We start from the raw sequence: 19,066 nt of genomic DNA, 5'->3' as shown, positions 1-19,066 counted from the left end.
GCCTTTAGCAGACAGCAAGCATAATCAAACTTTGTAGTCTTTCTCCAGAGTGGAATTGAAAGCATTTTGTGCAGAGTCCTTCGGTGGCAATCTCCAATTACCTTCTGCGTGCGAGTGTTCACTGCACTGGAACCTTTCCATTTCATCATTACACTCAAGCTGCCCACCCCGAAAGCCACCCGGCAGCTACACAGTGGACCGTGTCATCCAGGCACCATGGGGGGGGCCTTCCCAGCTCCAGCAAATTCCTGGATTTGTCTGGGAAAAGATCTGTTTCCATACAAACCCACAGGTGTAACACCCGCCTATAAAGGGAGAGGACAACCCCCTTCCCCTTCCTTCTCCAACCCCTCCCCAGCCCCAGCTCCAGCCCTTAGATGTGCTTGCAAGAGTGACTTGGTAGGTCAGCTGTCTTGAAATCTCTCCGAGGTGAAAACACAGAGGGCAGAGTAACCTTCCCTCAGAAGGAATTGCTCCTGCGTGTTTTGGTGTATTTCCGCATAGCCTTCAATAGGATCATCTGATGATCCGCGCCGTAGATTTGGGAGACGAAAAGAAGAGGATTATTTGATTCAGCATCTATTCAAGAGTGCCATTTCATCCTCCAATCAATACTAATCAACGTGTTGGCACACACAATATCCGACAACGCTTAAATCCCCTCCAAGGCAGACAAAATCACCAACAAAGATCTATCCAGTAGGAGGAGGGTTGATTTGAGGGTCCCTTGCTATTGTAACAGAATCATAGCAGATCCATGATCAATTTATTGTCTCATTGTAAAAAAAACTGCTAAACTATTGACCTGCAGCATTAGACATGACAGTGTCAAAAAGCCAGTGCATGGGATTTGTGCAAACCTGGTTGGCACTGCACCTCTCGTGTCTGCTTTTACAGAGGAAACATTTCATGAGAGCACCGCCATGCACAGCAATCTTTGCTGCTGTGTTAAGTGAGTTTAGACCTGCATCACAGCTCGGCGATGCAGGCAAACGCCAGTCACACCAGTCTGGACATGGCCAAGCAGGCAACTGTTACCTCCCAAGAACTCTTGTAATGCACAAAGAATTTGGTGTGGGTTCCCTGGAAGAAGACGCATGAGAGAGAGGAAAAGAGGGAGAGGAAGATCTCCTGGGGGGTCAGAGTGTACACTGAAGATGTCCATGGGAGTAAATGGGCATGACTGCAGAACATGGGGGTTGCCCCCTACTTTTCTTTTCCTATAACTCCCCTGCCGCCCCCTCTCCCCTGGCATGGTGCCTTTCCTGACTAGAAAGAGAGGCACAAGAGTGAAAGAAGGTAGCCGCCTGGACCGTATCCTTACACTCGCCTCACAAAATTGGCACAGGAAACAATCATCACAGTCGCAGAAATGACATCCTGAAACCTCACAAACGGACGTAACAAACAAAAATGCTGTGCGTACACAAAGAAGGTTCGCGGACAGGGGAAAAACTTCAAGCCGTTGATATGCAAACGAGCCAACATATTTTGAAGCTTCTCTGGCTGCTTCTCTACTGCCTGTACTGCTGTGGGTTTGTATGACTGGTGTCTGACACCAGTGAGAGGGAGATCAGGGAGCCATGAATATTCAGTAACCAAGTAAATGAGGCAGATAGCACTTGACATGTTTAACATCAACCTTTGGCACCTTTAGTTCTCTAAGCCCACAAGGTGAAGAAGCAGAACAAATATGTCAGTTGTTTGTGGGCGGCAACAAACCTTGGAAATAAGTCCACTGATCATAACAGAAATGTATTAGACATGAAAATAGGTAAACACAGAAACAGATATGGAAATTTAGAGTGTAATGTCAATGTAAAACAAATACAGGTTGTACTTTGGAGTTTATGCACTAAAATAGCACTATAATTCAAAACTTGTGTGCTGACATTTACATTCTTAGTGAAACTCGTTCCTCCTTTGTTACCTTAGTTGAACTACTGGTATCAAAATGTTTGCTCTCTAAATGTTTGCCTACTAAGAGAGTCACATTTAAGGTCTTAAGCACCTTGACAATTAATTAATTTATTTCTGTGTTCCAAAGGAAAAGGCAGTGAAAGCATTATGGACTACCTTACAACTGAGTAAACTCCTTGTGTATACAACAGGCTGAGAGGCAAACCCAAACAATAAACAGTCTAAACTTGTCCAATCATTGTTGCTCTCATGTCCTGTGTTATGCAATGTAAAGAAATTACTTTTTGGGTGTCGGGTTTTAGGGACAAAGCACATCTAGAGAATGAGGGTGGAAGGTATTACAGAGGACCCTGTCAATACCGACTCACTGATTGTTGTCTCATCTACATGACCTGACCATGTGAGACCAGTTAACATCTGCACATTGATGGCCCGGGAAAGGTACTAATGTGGTGAGCACGATGCTCCCTGGATATGCACACACACTCTCACACACGTACACACTGCGTTGATGTATTACAGGCACAAAGGGGCCCTGGGCAGACTGTGGGCCATTCCCTACCCAGCTGCAGCTCGGCTGTCCCAGGGGGCCCTTGTGTGACATCAACCCCACAACCATCCACAACCCCCCTCTCCCCCCCCCAAAGCCACCGCCTGGCTGCGTAATGAATCAAGAGGGTTGTGTGCCACTACTACCAAATCACAAAGCTCATGAGAAGCCACACGCACGCACAGGGCACACACCACCCTCCTCCTGCTGCATCCCCCACCCCCACAACCACACACACCAAGTTCGCTCACTGCACTCAGCCTCCCGATAATCTGGTCTGCCAGGCATGCCAGCTCGTCCGATGGCTCCGTTTGCACAAGCACTCCATTGTTGGCTTGCAGAGAGGACAACTGCACTTTGGACCTTTCATTGGAAGCCTTTTATTGTGTTTCCCTTGAGGGCCACCCTTGTTTTGTACTGTATCCAGAACTGGACATTAATCCACATCTGCACTTTGCAAACGATTAATGGAAACAGATTTTTGAGAAATGGCACAACGTATTTTGTTATTTTTTGTTCTGTCTTCAAGTCACACGTGGCTGACCTGCAAGCTTATAATTTCCTTGGCTAACAAATGAACTCAGAATCATAAAAAGACAGTGAATTATCTCTAGTACGCTACCAGATTCTGGGACTAGATCCATTGCTGGCTGACCTTTTCTGCAAAGCAATATTGTACATGATAGTCAAGTTATGTTAAGTGATTGAATTTTATGTGTCCATTTAACTCAATTCAATATTGGATGACAAATGACTACCTCAGGAATATGAAGTAAAGCTTAAATACAGGAATTTGCTGGGGCTAATTGTACAACAAATGCTAGGCTTTACATTACACAGCTGGTTGTCCATTCCTAGACTGGCAAATAAAAAGATACTTGCTTCAGATTTCCGGACAGGATCAAACTAATCTGGAATTCACATAAAACAATGTACATATTTTTTGCTGAGATAATATGCTAAAATAGCCTACCAGACATTGTAGTTCACTACATTGTACATACAAAATGAGAGTATAGTAGAGTTGATGAGTACAGTAGAAGTTTTAGGGTTATACATTGCACATGCATAGCATTTTTTGGTCTAGAACTTCATTAACTAAAATTGATGCGTTTTGAATACATCCTGCCATTCAGATTCTGGTCAATTTGCCAAATGGATTAAGTGTATCAAATCCATTTTGCTGAGTGCATTGAAGAAGTGTCAAAATGAAACATTTTCAATTTAGCCTTGTACATCCCAGACTTTTTCGCATGCGGTTGTACACGCTGCTTACTTGGCAAAAACAGGCCAGGACACGTATTTTACCTGGCCCGGGCATTAAATTAGTCTGACACAATCCACATATTTGATTCATCGGTTGGCCAGAGCAGACTGCTAAAACTTTTAGGCTTGTAATATGGTTATTTTGCACGCTCTTCACTCACTACTTTCTACTTGTCTATATCCGTTTGGATTTTATGACACTGGTTAAAATGCAACCAATAAATATTCATGTGCAAGGTCTTTCACCCGTAAAGCAGTTCTCTCTCCCTCTCTCTCTTTCTCTTTCTCTTTCCAAGCTATGGAGAAAGTGGGAAACTTTATATTAACTGACAGGAGCTAAATATTAACAAAGAAGAAACCACAAGAGAGCAAGAAAGTAGAACTACTACCACATTCTGATGTCATAATTCATGGCTTCTCGAATCTCTCTTTTCTAAGGGCACATATGGTACAGTGTGAAAATGCATACTGATGTAAGACATTCATCCCAGTGAGATAAAAGGAGTTTCTTAGTTATCAGCAAGCAGAGCCACACATCATTATAATTACCAACAACTTTGATAAATCTCGCTCATTATTTTTCCTCTGTGGACTGTTTGTATTTATATTGCTACATATTTAAATCAGCAACAAAATGCACAAACAATATACTTCCTTTTACCCCACACTATGCTTAAACCATAGTTAGAGCACTTGGCTATTGAATATTAATAAACATCCAGTCTCCAGGTATCTAAAAGGAGTGATTCTCCTTTTAAACCACCCTGCAAAAGACTAGATCAAATGTGCATACAAATGGAGCCGTGAACCACAGGTCCTATTCAAAAGGTCCTTTTATTTAACCAAATTAAGCTCATGAACGTAATTCAAACAAACACCTTGTATTACATCTATGTACTATGTAACAACAACACACCAACAGTTTAATTAGCATTAGTCATAGTAGAAGAAATGTCTGACAGTGAGAAACAACTCAAAAATAATTACCAGTGTTGAGCCACTCAATACAGGCTGTTGGTTTCCACAAATAACGGAGTGTTAATAAAACAAAAAGCAAGTAAGAACCAACCATTCAACATGCATCTTAAGGAAATTTTTCCCTCTGCGGTTACTGAATCCTAACCCTTCACAGCAATTGCAACTGAGGTTATCCTATTCCCTCCCAAGAAAAAGCACCCCCAAAATGTGGACAGCTAACAGCGTGTCAAAATTAGTTCTCAAAGGTACAAAAGTGCTCCTTTCTCCCTCCTTTAAGTTCTGTAACAAGGCTTTGTTTCCCAGTAATGATTTACAGTGTGACAAGCCACATTTACAGTGACAGACTGAAAGGAACCTAACATAAATATAATTACAGCTCACGTGATCTCTACTTCTCTCATCCCAGTGACTGTCTGGAGTGTCTGCTTCACAAAGGAGCTGTACTGTGCAGTCTCTAGTTATACACTTTCACAGTTTGTCGATCAAGATCAGCCTGTGTCAATGCCAACACAGCAGCTTAGCCTTTTGGCAAGTGGCACAACATTATAAGCAGAAGCTACCTGAAACCCAGCAGTGCAATCGGAAATCACAGCCAGTAGACTGTAACCACAAACCAAATTGTGTGTGGTGATTCTCATAAACAGGCAGCAGCTAAGTGTTTGAGCAATGCAACCACGTTCTAGGGATAGATGCCTTGGCTTATTGTGAAAATGTGCTGAGGACAAGTGTCAGTGGGTGAGAAATCAATCAATCAATGCTGTTCATTTATATAGCACGTTTAAACATTAGTGTCAACCAAAGTGCTGTAACAGTAGAAAAGAAGCAGAAATATGTACAAAGAACATGACACACATAAAACAAAAAGTACACACAACCCAAATACATAGGGCATAGCTTATAACCTGACAGGATAACTATGACAATGCCTTATAGAAACTCAAAAGCCAAAAGGTGAGGATTTAAATGTATGGAGAATAGGGCAAGACCGGACACACAGAAAAAAAGCTAGCTTCCATAGCCTTGGGGTAGCAACAGAAAACGCATGACCACCCTTATACAGTACTTCAATCTAGATCCTGGAGGATACAAAAGCATCTGGTTTGAGGATCAAGAGACCTTGATGTGTTTTGGAGGCTGGGAAGGTCAAGAGGTCAAGTGGTGTTAATAGATGCAATGCTTGAAAACCAATGATTACAACTTCAAAATCCATTCTGCATCTAAATGGAAGCCAGTGAAGAGAGGCCAGTCTGCATGGGTCTACACATGTTTGAAAAGGTTCAGAAACCCAACGGGTCTTGAACCAAGTAATGAAACTGGACCGAACTGAGACAGGACACTAAGCTATGCAACAATGTCAAGTGGTAACACATGAGCACCCCTCCCCACACACACACTGCACAGCTCACATTAAGTTTCACATTCTTACCTTGCCCCCCAAAAAAGGAAGGGAAAAAAGGGGAAAGAAGGGGAAGAAGAAGAAGGTCTAATGAGAGACAGACTTTATATTGTTGAGACATTTCAAACCTCTGCTTCAGAAGTTATGAATCCTAGTCTAGTCTAGCCAAGGAGTGCTATCCCCCCTCCTATGTTCCATCTTGACCCAAAGTTGCTGCATCTTGCGCATGAGCGATTGTACATCCATGACTGGTGTGCAGCTGTATGCGTGCTCCCCAGCCAGGGGTCTACTTTACGAGGTCCACGCCCCTCATGCCAGGCTCCTCACACTGAGCACCACACAGTCCAATTCCATGGTGGCTCTGACTCACAAATGCCCTCCTTTTTAGAGCAGATGGTCAAAAATAGCATTTCCTGTCAACATTTTAAGAAACCTGAAGGGCCCGTTGGGCCCCTGACAGTTTGCGAAGAATAAACAAAGGTGTAATGTGTGTGTGTGTCATACAGGAGTAAAAATAATCTGGTCAGTTACAGGCTGACTCTGTGTGATACTGACTAAGTGAGAACACCCTGTTGTCATAAAAAAGGCTTATGCAATGTGTGCCTATAAATAGATGTGTGTGTGCATGTGTGTTAGGGAGAGACAGGCCAAATAGCACTAGAGCAGCTTCATGTTATCCTTGATTTATTTGAACACCACTCCCACCTTGATATCCTATATTACTCGAAACACCTACTGGAAATATATCAATGTGACCGGAAAATTCAACACACCAGGACAAATAATGGGTTGAATCCATTTGTAATTTGTTGTTTTGTCAAGGTACATCATGGGTTTGATGAGGTGTGTGTTTGTGTGTGTGTGAGTGAGTGGGAGGACAGCCACAGGATGAGGTGCATAAGGAAGTGGACAGGCAGTGTTTACAGAACGGTTATTTTAAGTGTCTTCTGGAAAATAAAACCCCATCTTGAGACAGTGGAGGCACATGGGCGCATGCCTATTCCCCTCTCTACTGTACACACACTGAAAATCCTGCAGTACTGGACACACAAACGTTGAGAACCATTCTTTTATTCCACTCCATCCAGGACCAAGACTTCTATTATGTTCTTTATTTATTGCCCACAACTTACACCTTGACGTATTGGCAGCGGTCGGTGATGGGGGCTCACCACCTTAGCTGCTGCACGACCTGCACATCCACAGTGTACTGCCCACTATCCCATTTAGAATCCATGTTTAAATAACATCTATAAAACTTCTGTATTCTTCGATTTTTTGAAAGATTTGTTGAATATAGCTGGGCAATCAAGATTTCAGCCATGAACTGCAGGATAGTTCTAAGGAGCGAATGAGAAATGTGTAAAAATTGGGATGAACTTCGCACTAACAAAACTATTGCAAATGTTGTCTAACCACAGTCTTCATTCAAATCAAGTCCCCTTAGGCCGAGAGCTCCACCCCTGTTCCCTCTTCTCTATGTTGCATATGCAAAAAGGAAACAGGTCACATGCAAACAGATATTAAAATAGCATGCAAGCACATTGCGAGAGATTAACTAAAAGTATGACACGGATCGCACTGTTGGGATTTTAAATCGCAGACCGTGTTGTCAGTGTGTGTGTTTTGTGTGCATATCCTAAAAGCATTGGACAAAAAATCCTTTCTCTCCTTGCCGGTGGAGGAGGCCCGGTGTTGCTGGGGAAACAGATCACCCCAGGCCCTTTCTTCTGCTCATGCTGAGGATGACGAGAAGGAGAGTGGGGGGAGGTTAAAGACATTCCCTCTGTATTAGTAAATCCCAGTTAATTTGCCCTGTCAAAGAACAATGAGATACGGACCCCCTGCGGGCTCAGCTGAATGTAATTCCACCACTTCCAGAGAATCGCCTTCATTACTCACCTGAGGCGAGGGTTTCTCTCACCTCCCAAACTCAGAAACACACACCAGACTGGGGGCGGAGACAGTGGTGGTGTGGTGGCTGATGAAGCCTTGGAGCTCCTTCACTCTCTTCGCTGGTGGTGATATTATACATCTTTGTGATTCAAGACAAGGTCTGATCTGTATTGTAGTCGCAATTTATGAATTAATAGCCTTGACACCTCAAACTAGTGTGAGCTTCCCTCTGAATAAGCTCCAGTGGTCCACATTTGGAAGTAAAATAAGTTCAGTTTCCAAAATCTTAAGTTTGACTATCACTTTTACTGCAGACATCTGAATCGGCTTCTGTTTAATTCATGCAGTCCAAGACTTTGGGATAGCTGCATGTTATTCATGATTCAAAGCTTTTCACTTAATCAGAGCAATGGGACATTGCATTGTGACATCCACCGTGTGTTTTTTCGCAGTGTGTCAAATCAAACATGCATGCGTCTATGACTGGTGTGGGCCTTTATGAAATCTCTCGACAGGATAGGCTGAGTGCCACAAAGAATGACTCAAGTGTATTGGGTAGGCTCTGCTTTCATTAACTTGTTGTGCTTTAGCATTTGACATTTCAAAGCCTTGTCTGGCTTCAAATTATCCATGTCCTATAGGTGGAACCGCTAAGAGAATCTTACAAGTAGCCATCAATCATGAGGAATTAAAGAGACAAACAACCCAATTTTCCTTACTCGTATTTGATTTAATTTGGTGACAAACATTGTACCTCACTTATTTGTTCCAGAATTAACAATGTCTTCAGTATATACTTATATAAATAATTCTATATATTTGTGAATTGAAAGTGATGATATGATGTTTTCCACAATAAGGTCAAGGGTCAAATAAGAAATGTTTTGTATTAGCGAGAAAACCACTAACCTGTTTACTTTCTTGATATCTAACCAGTAAAATAGTATGCTTCCTTCTGTTGGAATAAAACTAGAACTGAACAGTGCGCTTAATAAATATGTCGGAAACAATACATAGACAAATAAGAAGGTAACAGGAACAGAGATTATCATGAAGACGCTTTCAATTTAAAACTACCAACCCATGTTTTGTGCATTACAGGAAACTCATTATCTACTGTCTGTGTGTACCTATTAAAACTTTCAGAACAAACACTTTGGAGATGTAGTTCACACCCATATCAGCCTGCCTGGCAACCAGCTAGCCTCAGTCCAAATGATCAAGACCTTTAATAAAGTGAGCGGTGTGTTTCTGTTTCTGTTCGGCTGCTGCCTCCCCCCTCACCCCTCCAGCACATCTCTAGCCGTAGTGAAGGCCGGTCCCATTGTTCAGACTAACGAGGGGTGTGCAGAGGTCACAAACATTTTCACAAGAGCTTTGCTTGGAGGGGTTGAGAAAGCGACCTGCCACTGGTTGGTTGTATGTGGATTTACACTTAAGCTTTTTCATAAAGTCCCCATGATTCCCAGTCTATTCGAAGGGGATAGATTAGATTAAGTGAGATTATGTGGAGAGGGGCTCCCAAAAAGATCAGAAATAACACACTCGATACTTAACAGACAAGTCAACAGTGGGATTATGCCAAACGACTTCAAATTCAACACATACAATGCAATGGTCATCCTTTTCACAAGCTCAACTTCTGTTTAACCACATAAAATATTTTTTGCGATTTAAGATGCAGGGTCTGAAATGAACTTTTTTACTTGGTAGCACTGATGCTCCCAACTTTAAAAAGTTAAGAACACCAGCAAAAATTAAGGAGCACCCACTGAAAATGTTCATGTTGTCTTTTCAGCTCTTCAAATTTTGAGCAAGGTTATCTCCCTGTCACATGACGTGAAGGAGTAATTGACAGGTAATTTTAACCAATCTAATATCTGCATTAAAGTTAAGAAGGTAAAGATGAAGTTTAACTGGTTACATAATGTTGGATAGAACGGTAGACCAGTAACTGTATCAGCTCACATCAGGCACATACTGTGCAGTATGTGAATTAGCAAGTGTTTATACATTAAAACAGGTCGCACCATAATAATGTTTCGAACAAATGGTCCCAAATATATTTTGAGGTGGCACAGATACAATTTCGGGAGCATATGCAACCAACATTATCGCAATTTCAAGCCCCTAAGATGTGTAGATTTTAGTGCATCCCACTGTAACTGCCAGGCACAAATATTTGTCTTGACACCAAATTTGCTCAACTACATTTGACAGCAAACTTTACAGCTAATGAAATCTACTGTATTTTTACTCTTCTCTGAGTCAGGTGTTGCTTGTCCCCTATTCTCTTCCTGCTCGACCCTCTGTCTGCAAAGGCTCAGTCTGCAGGCTACAATAACAACTCCCATCACCACTGCACCCAGAAACACACACAGAGTGGTTGCACACTTTAATATGATTAAATGTTCTGTGGTCTGGCGCCACTCCCAGCCACCTCTCCTATCCCTCCCTCCTCTCTATCTCGCTCTCACACAAACACACACAGATTCTCTCTTCTCTCAGCACTGTTTTGAAAATAGAACCTCCATATTAACAGTCAACAGTCAACTTGACAGGTATGACCGTCCTGTATAACTTGGCGATGTGCTGCAGAGTGGATTTCTGTGCCATCTGTATGTCTCCATCCCTCAGTCACACTAAGGTGGGGTGTTGCAAAATCCCTACAGACATATTTTACAGCGTAATGTGGAATTGAGACCCCATCTAACGGTGCATGTGGGTGGAGTACTGGTGACATGATAGTTTCAGTCTGAGTCACACAGAGGGAATACCACATGTTAATCATAAGCTTTAGATGTAGCACAACATGGTAATAACACAGGTAATTAAATAAATGGATTCACTGGCATGCAAGCTGACTCCAGGATACCTGTCTGTATAGCTTCTCATCAGAAGAAATGACTACTGTCAAGTGATACCGTATGTATTTCTCTCAACCTGTCCTGCATTACTCTTACTCAGTAAAAGTACTTACACCGAGGCAATGATTCATCCTAATGCTTCTTTCTGCCCAGCAAAAACAAAACAAAAGGACCTTGAGAACAACCTAAACCCCCCCCCCCACACACACACACACATACATATATACACACATGTTACAACCAGAGTGAAGTGCTTGGGTTCCTGCTTTATATTGGCCCTTTTAGTGTTATTACACTACTTGTGGATTTTCTTTAGGCATTCTTCAGGGCTTGCTTTGCTCAGGGGAATACCCATGCCAAATCCAACTACATTATAACATTACACGCTCTCTAACCAGCCTGTTTACTGGCCACTTTAGAACACGTTGTGGATTAATGAACTACCAAGATGCAAATCTACAAAGACGGATTAGAAGAATCCTATTTTCAAACAGAGAGCAGAGGGAGGATTCATTTCTACAACAAAAACAAGATCTCTGCGATGTTTCGCCGTAAGATTTACTTTACAATGTACGTCTATTATATGAACAGACAAACGAGCAATTGTAAAAAAGAATTGCATGCAGTGGATGAATACTTTGTCTTTGAACAGGTTAATCTCACCATTCTATACAAAAGCAAGAAAACAAAGAATGAGAGAGTGACTTTTTTTTAACAAGTTTTGGTTTTAATAATACTGTATTAACAGCAGGGTAAGATGTCGACATCCTGTGAAACTCTGCTGCTCTCTTCCCGAGCCAGCCCTGTTGGAGGTAATGAGCCCTCTTGTGTGTCCTCTCTGATCTCACGAGTTGAATAATTTCCCATGTGGCATGGCCATTTCCAGCTTCCGCCGGTGCACTCACCTCAGTGGACTAGTGGAGAGGCCCCTACCACCACCACCCCCCTTCAGACAACGTGTTGCTGTTGTCAATCCACAGTGCCACACACAGACCTCAACCTTGCCAACTAGACAAAATGAGTCAAGCTTTTTCTTGCAGAACGGATTCATGGAAAATAATACAATGACTGAACTTCGGGGGCAACGAGGCTGGCGTCGGGTTTGCTGTGTGTAAACAAAACAAGATGAAGTTTTGCACAGACAACCAGTAATGTGTGGAAAGCCCATGGACTCAGCTGAGGTAAAACAAGCAGAAAGTCCACAGATTTGTATTTCTCTTTGCTACAAAGGGGCTATCCATGGTTTTGTAGGAAAAGAAGAGTTAATAAATGATCTACTGCAGCTCCCAGATGCACGTGCTGAGATGCAGATCTTAGTTTCAATGTGTCTTTTGTCTGACAACTGGTGTTTCAACATCATCAAGTTGAATAGAAGAAGGTCAGCATGGTGGGGTCTGCCCCATGGTAATTCAGGAGCTCAACCTGGGGCCCAAAAATAAGTAAAAAAAGGGGTGGAGGAAAGGGGAAAAAAAGTCCCTAAGACACAATCAGAGACTTTTGAGGGGTTGAAAAAATGCATGCATTTCTTTGTAGAAGAAACACATTGTGTGGCTTCCATCAGTACTCTCTCACAGTGCCTGGCTTTGAATCGCTTAGACGGACAACTACATACATAAAGACACAATATTTGAAACAGCATTGTTAAGAAAATAGCAATTTGTTTATTGTGGGTGACAGAAATGTACACACACGTGCAGACACCCTTTCCAAGTGTCTTAAACCATACTGAATAGTTTTGTGCTCCAGCACATTTCAAATGACCCACACAACAGCTGTGTCCAAACAGTGCAACCGCTATGCAGGGACCAGACAAATTCCTCTCAGATGCATCTCTCTGATTGTGTACTGTACAAAATGAAAACAAGCAAACTAATTTTGGAAGATGAAGAAAAATACACAAAACAGCTGCACTTGGTAGTTCTTTTTATTTGTAAATTAAAAGCAGTGTTGACACTCCCTAAATTTACAATTAAACTATTAACTGTTGCTTCTAGCAAACGTATGATGGAATTATTTTATACCAATGTGCTATACCTCTCATGACTCAAACCAGTAAACTTTCTTTCTAAAACTCTTTCCCACTTTCTCATTGACAATAGTTGAAAGCAGACTGGAACAGGGAGCCCTGTCTCGCTCATTTTTTCCCACTTGGCTGTTCTTTGGCTTCCTGGACAGATGTACAGCAATGAAAGGGAACCTAGTTCTATATGAGAGGCCCTTAGTCCCAACTGGATGCATATCCAGACGACAGGAATTTGGGGAGTCAACTTGTTAAAACCACGTAAAGCAGTAATAACACACACATTTAGCACAACCCAGTTCCTCTGAGCTTTAAAACATGCATATCAATTCCGAGAAAATAATTAATCCCAGTCTATCATATACACATATGCATTAGGCTGTTCACGTGTAGACAGTGAACGCAATTCAAGACACTGCGATGCTAGCTGAAGACCTACAGAATATGTCGGATTTTCTCAATGAAATTTCTGAACAAAACATTAAACATTGTTGCAGAGCCGAAGTAATAAACCATGTGTCTCGCTTACACTGCAATCCTCAAAAGTGTCCGGAACCCATCTCTAAACATTGCACCGCACTGACTTCTGACTGATTCCGTCTTGATCCATTCTACAACCAAAGGCTACATGATACCCGACGCCGTCAAGATCAACGCGGCATCTGTTACTAACGAAATGCACAACCTGCCACGGAACCGACCATTCGTCCCGACTACAGAGAGCAACGTAGGATTAAACTGTACCTTTGAGATAAGACAATCTCCACAGTGTTTCTTCAAGTGGTCAACCTATTGTTGGGAAACAATTCCAACCAACTGGAAACAAAATAGCAACCAAGCCGCTCGCAACGCTACACGAGAACAATCACGTAACTTTACTTACCAGATTTAATGGAGTGGTGAGCAGAAGAAACTCCTCAATGTTTTTAGATTTAGATTTTTTATATCTTCCTCTCTCTCGTCACAACCATTGAGAATGGGCTCAACGTCAGTGTGTGAGTAACTGAATCAACTAGAGGGGAGCACAGTAAGTTGAAGTGTCAAATTACATTGGCTATTCTATTACAGAAGGGCCATGCTTGCTGGTTACCAACAAAATGTGTCGCGGATTTACAGTCAGGAGCCATTAGAGCACAGGGGATTGGACTTCGCGTGTCACCCAGGAACAAACTAGAATCTGTTCCACAGCTGTAGGTGTTTACTGGGTTTATTGTATAAAGAGAACAATTAAGCAATATAAAATAGTTAATGATTGTCAATATTTATATAATAAACGTAGGCCTACATTTGATGTCAGTGAATATGTACCTATAGTGGTTTAAACCTTTGAATAATGTAATATTGTAGGCTATTCGTTAAGCAGACACTTTTATCCAAAGCAATATACAAGGGTGTGCAACCTCTTGATCTGCAGTTAACTGCTGTACCACGGACCTACCTATTCTCAATACATTTCATATAGCCTAAATGTATTTCTAGAAAGTATTTTTTAAAGTAATAATTTCTATATTAGGTTTAGACCTGTTAGTGTGTTTATTGCATTGTTATTATGATTAAGCCTTGTTATTGTTGTTATTAAACATAATCATATTTATTTTATTTTGATTGGCATTGTTAATACAAATGTATAATGTTGCAATGCAATTAGCGAAACATCCTTTTGCATATTTCCCACGTCAGTGTTGTGCCACTTTCCGTGTTTTGCAGGTCTCCGGTCTCCGATGGAAAGCTCTGAATAACAAAGACATGTTTGAGAGCAGCAGCGGCATCAGCAGCAGGCTTGGCTGAGTGGTGACGTCAAGGAACTATGACTGTGCCAAGCAGCATTATACTTTACACATTGCTGCCCCTCAAGTCCTAACCACACTACTGACCTGGCCCTTTATAAGCACAGTTTGTCATACGTCTATTGGTAGAAGTACACTATTAAGGCTTATTAACCTGGCAATAACCTTCCACCCACTGTTTTGGTAGCCTATCCAGCCCAGCTGGCTCAGTAAGGGGGAGGGATGGAGCGACAATAGGCACCATTTGTCCTGCTAAAAGGTGACAGGCAGCATTGATTTCTAAATGCACCCTACTTATCTCTGAGGCCAGGTATACATGTCAATTTCAGAGAATACAAAAGAATACGATAATTACAAGGTAGCAAATAGCTTATCTACGACTATAAAATTATATGAATGTTGCTGATTATGATTATTTCATCATTATAAAATGAGAGACCAAGCTTCAAACATAATTTAAAAAAACGGACAAACACACACTAAAACTACATATTATGACTATAAGTGCACTATTACACTGTACTTACAGAATGTGTGGTGCAATGAGACACCTCAGCTCTTGAGATGACATGTGTGATCCTTCACAGGAGGCAACGTGGTCCAAATATAGGAGAGGGAATTTTCCTTATCGCCTGGGTCAGAGTGATATACTTGAGTACCAGAAAAAGCCCTTGTGGCATCAGTTCCTCAAGATCAATCAGCCCTGTGTGTCGATAGGGCATTCCATTGTTTGAAATAGCTAGCGTGCTTCTTTCACTGTGCACTTTTATCCCTTGTCCAATGTCCTCTACTCAGCTTAGTAAAAATAAAATATCTCTCTCACTCTCTCTGTCTCTCATGAAGATGGATGAATAGACTGTATGGGACTACATAATGCTATCCTAGATTCAGTTGTGATGACAAAAGCAGATGAACTGAGTTACAATTTTTTTTGAAGATAAGATGTAACAGTGCTTATTTACTTATTACTTATTGTTTTTCCTTGCCCACTCCACAAGCCATTCATCCATTTGTTTTTGACATATTTCATTTTGGACCCTTGAGTGGATCCTTTGCATAATTGAGTGGACATATGTATTGCTTCTGAAATGTTTCCATAAGATAACAACAAAAATCTCAACATAATCGCAATCTAATCATCTATATTCACATTACATTTAGATTTATGCATTTAGCATAGCTTTTATCCAAAGCGACCTCCAAAAAAGAGCTTTACAAAAGTGCATAGGTCACTTATAATAACAACGAGAAATCTAAATTCTCAAGAAAATCAGTCATTTATATATCATCTTATTTCTCACTGTCTTATCAAACTAAAAGGTTTAGGAAATTGTATGTGTTTTTTTTAATTTATAAAATGTTCCTCATTTAATAAATGGTTATAAACTGCTGCTTACACAGAAAGCACAATATGAGCTTTGATACGGAGGGGATATGTCTGTATTTTCATTTACAGTTCCCACCTGGTTTATGAATGAACAACCACACGCTCCAGAGACCAGCCCACATCCTCCTCATCCAACCACTGGCTGCCGTCCAGTCAAAATGTTCACTGCACTCTGGCTTGTGCTATGACCGATGCCTGCTGGGTGGTGGGTCTGAAGGTCCAAAAAATGAAAGAAAGAGGGAGAGAAAAAGAGGGAGAGAAGTTGTGACGTTGAGAGAGGACATTTCCCCCTTGGGCATATTTTTGTATACTAATGTGTTTTTAATTTAATTTATTTTAGTATACTGTATATATAGAATATATCTTATATGTATGTATAGAATATTTTTGTATATCTTTTCGGACAAATGTTAGACAGAACTGTTCCCAAAAATGAGAGTGAGTGAGGCAGTGATGGAGGGAGAGAGGAAACAAGGGCATTGGTGTTCACATTTGACAAGAAGACATGAGGGAAATCAATTAAAGCACCATTGATTCTCATTAGAGGACCTAAGAGAGCAAGAGACTGCGAGATAGGGGAAAAAAGAGAGAAAGTGTGTGAGAGGGCAAGGGAAATAGACAGCGAGAGAGGGTGAGAGTGAACATACTGTATTGGTGGCCGCCATGGGACTGCTTCTGAAAGTGATGTGTGAGCCCTTCAATGGTTTCCTTCCCCCTGTTTTTTCCCTCCTTTTTCATCTCAACAAGAGAGGGTGAGCAATACAAGCTAAAGCTGGCTGCCTCCACCCCATGCTGCTCTGCTTTGCAGAGGGGTGAGCCAATCAATGTGTGCTCACAAAGGGGGTAGAGCATTCAGAAAGCCAACTGTTCCCTCAGGCCATGGGGAATGAGGGTAGGAGGGACTGAGAGACCAAGAGAGAGAGATGGAGAGAGAGGACACTGAAAGGGGAAAGATGACAACATGTTTCCCCTTTCAACCAAGGGGGATAATGTCACCAGTTGGGGTTTGTATCTGACACCAATAACATTGACATGACAGTGAGTAAACAAAGTGAGTTACATGGCATGTTCTGACATGTACATAACATAAATTGATTCCAAATCTGCCATGTAATATGATGGACATTGTAGGTTTGGTTATCCAGCGGTGTGTTTCATAGAGAAGAATGAGGATTATTATTACTGTGTAATCTACTCGTTATGCTCAGTAATTTAAAATTGTCAGCATCAGCAACAAAAATTGCTGCACTCCAATCAAAACATGAATTTCTTCACATTAAACAGGTACATCTAGACCCCCAACCCTCCACCACTGTGCTCTTTTAACAATTGCATACTGTACATTTCAACTGCATCTGTGTGTGTTTTAGTATACATCAATAACTTTTATTGTTATCGCACAACTGTACAAAGAAAAGCCCTAGATTATGTCAGGCTCCAAGTATTATGTAGAATATGTGTCAAACAATGCCTGCCTGGCAGCTTAAACTCACAGTAGGTGTTCCACTTAATAAAATCACTTACTGTAACATTTCCCACCATGACATCTCTGTGTTCGTCTCACAGGGAAGGTTAGATATATTCATGTGAAGGCTTTTTTGTTTTTCCTTTTATGTATTACCTGACAGAAGGTTAACTAGCTACTCCCAGACCCCATTATTCATCTCTTACTCCAGGGCAAAGTTAAAGTCAATTACAGTCAAAGCATGACTTACTGTTTGTCACAATCCACGTCCTGGTAAGCAGAACTATTTTCTGTTAAATGTGTGGGTTGAATTATTAGCAAGATCTTAAAATTAAATTAATTAAATTCTACAGCAAATTGTCTAGTAGTAATCATGGAACTCATTGAATTACATGAAATTATCTCTTCAGCGAAACAACCCTTCCACAATATCTGAGGGATTCCACCTGAAACTTTAAGCGTTTAAGCTACGCTTCACATCTTAGTAGATGGGTTTCAACTCCTCAACAACTAAATGTCACATGTGCGAGGTCCAGAACACATTATCTTTTTTATTTTCTCTTAATTGTTTGTAGCTTTATAATAATTCAAGCCCTCGCTCTATTTATACCAGGTATGGTTCTAACAACTGAATGGTTGCTGTGCTTCAATATTCAGCAACATTGTACATAAACGTTAATTGACTACTATGTAACCATATAGCCATACATACAGTAGTAACATTATAGGTACATAGAAATGTCTATGTATTTAAATTGGTTTAAGAGTTGGGACTTTATGTCATTAGGTAAGTGTGAAAAGACACAGTTTGGGGGAGGGGTGTGAGGGGTCAGAGGAGGTTGTAAAGTTACAATTGGGTTGTGTTACCAGGTAACAGGATAAATGTTAACGCCCCACTTACCCCTGGAAAGCTCAATCTCCCCCATGACAAGTTTTAACAGTGTAGTACCTAATTCTTAATTAAGTCTAACTACATAGCAGTTCTGATTTAACTCTTAAGTTGTCACTATAGGCATTGCTATGTAGTTTTAGGGTTGTTTGTGAAACCTTAGTGAAAGTGTTTTCCAGTCTTCTAATACACAATCTATAAAGGACTCAAGCATTCTTACTGTAAACATTAGTTGTAAACAGGTTATGGCATCAAATTATTGCATTTGACCCCTTGCCTGGGTTTGATAACATGTTATACACATTGCTGGCCAAAATAATTACTTTCAATCTAAAAGGTAAAACATTTAAAACAGCCCACAGACTCCACTCTTATAGATCAACCTTGTGTCATGAGCAAGTTTGTTTATAGATGAGAGGGGTGCAACATCTTATGAAGCCCCATGGAGGGCAGCAGCAGTCTGTTTGCTGACACACACACACGCACACACGCACACACGAGCACAGCAACACACACCTTTGCAGCTTCCTCACTCAGTGATCCTCCAAGCTATTTGGCATGGGTTGCCGGGCAACAGGCTGCTCCAACAGGGCACCTGACATGTGGAAAGGGAGACAGCTCTCTGGAGCACTTGTCTGCATAGCT

General features: G+C 41.3%; 1 protein-coding gene across 2 annotated transcripts in view; it reads right to left on the bottom strand.

Moving 5' to 3' along the window:
- Positions 1-13,905, bottom strand: part of LOC146260372 (zinc finger MIZ domain-containing protein 1-like) — a 96,601-nt gene extending 82,696 nt beyond the window's left edge. For both annotated transcript variants that reach the window (XM_084670190.1, XM_084670188.1), the window contains exon 1: positions 13,777-13,905. The gene's annotated coding sequence lies outside the window, so the exon portion shown is untranslated. The remainder of the gene's footprint in view (positions 1-13,776) is intronic.
- Positions 13,906-19,066: the final 5,161 nt, after the last annotated feature.

This window comes from Hypomesus nipponensis, chromosome 13, assembly GCF_054491055.1.
Source record: "Hypomesus nipponensis isolate SF chromosome 13, ASM5449105v1, whole genome shotgun sequence".
Taxonomy (NCBI): domain Eukaryota; kingdom Metazoa; phylum Chordata; class Actinopteri; order Osmeriformes; family Osmeridae; genus Hypomesus; species Hypomesus nipponensis.
Note: the sequence above shows the minus strand (reverse complement) of the source record. Positions and strands in the feature narration are given on the sequence as shown.